The following is a 221-nucleotide window of genomic DNA, read 5'->3' on the forward strand; positions in this document are numbered from 1 at the left end:
AAACTGCTAAGCTGAGAAATGAGATTTCTAGCTTTCAACAGAAGAACTTGGAAGGCTTCAGTGAAGCCTGGGAGAGATTCAAGGGCTACCAAGCTCAATGCCCACACCATGGTTTCTCTAAGGAGAGCTTGCTGAGCACATTCTACCGTGGTGCTCTTCGTAAGTACATGGCCAGACTGGATACAACTAGCAATGAGTTCTTCTTGGGGAGAACTGAGGAA

The sequence above is a fragment of the Brassica oleracea genome, chromosome C9, assembly GCF_000695525.1.
Source record: "Brassica oleracea var. oleracea cultivar TO1000 chromosome C9, BOL, whole genome shotgun sequence".
NCBI classification, from domain to species: Eukaryota; Viridiplantae; Streptophyta; class Magnoliopsida; order Brassicales; family Brassicaceae; genus Brassica; species Brassica oleracea.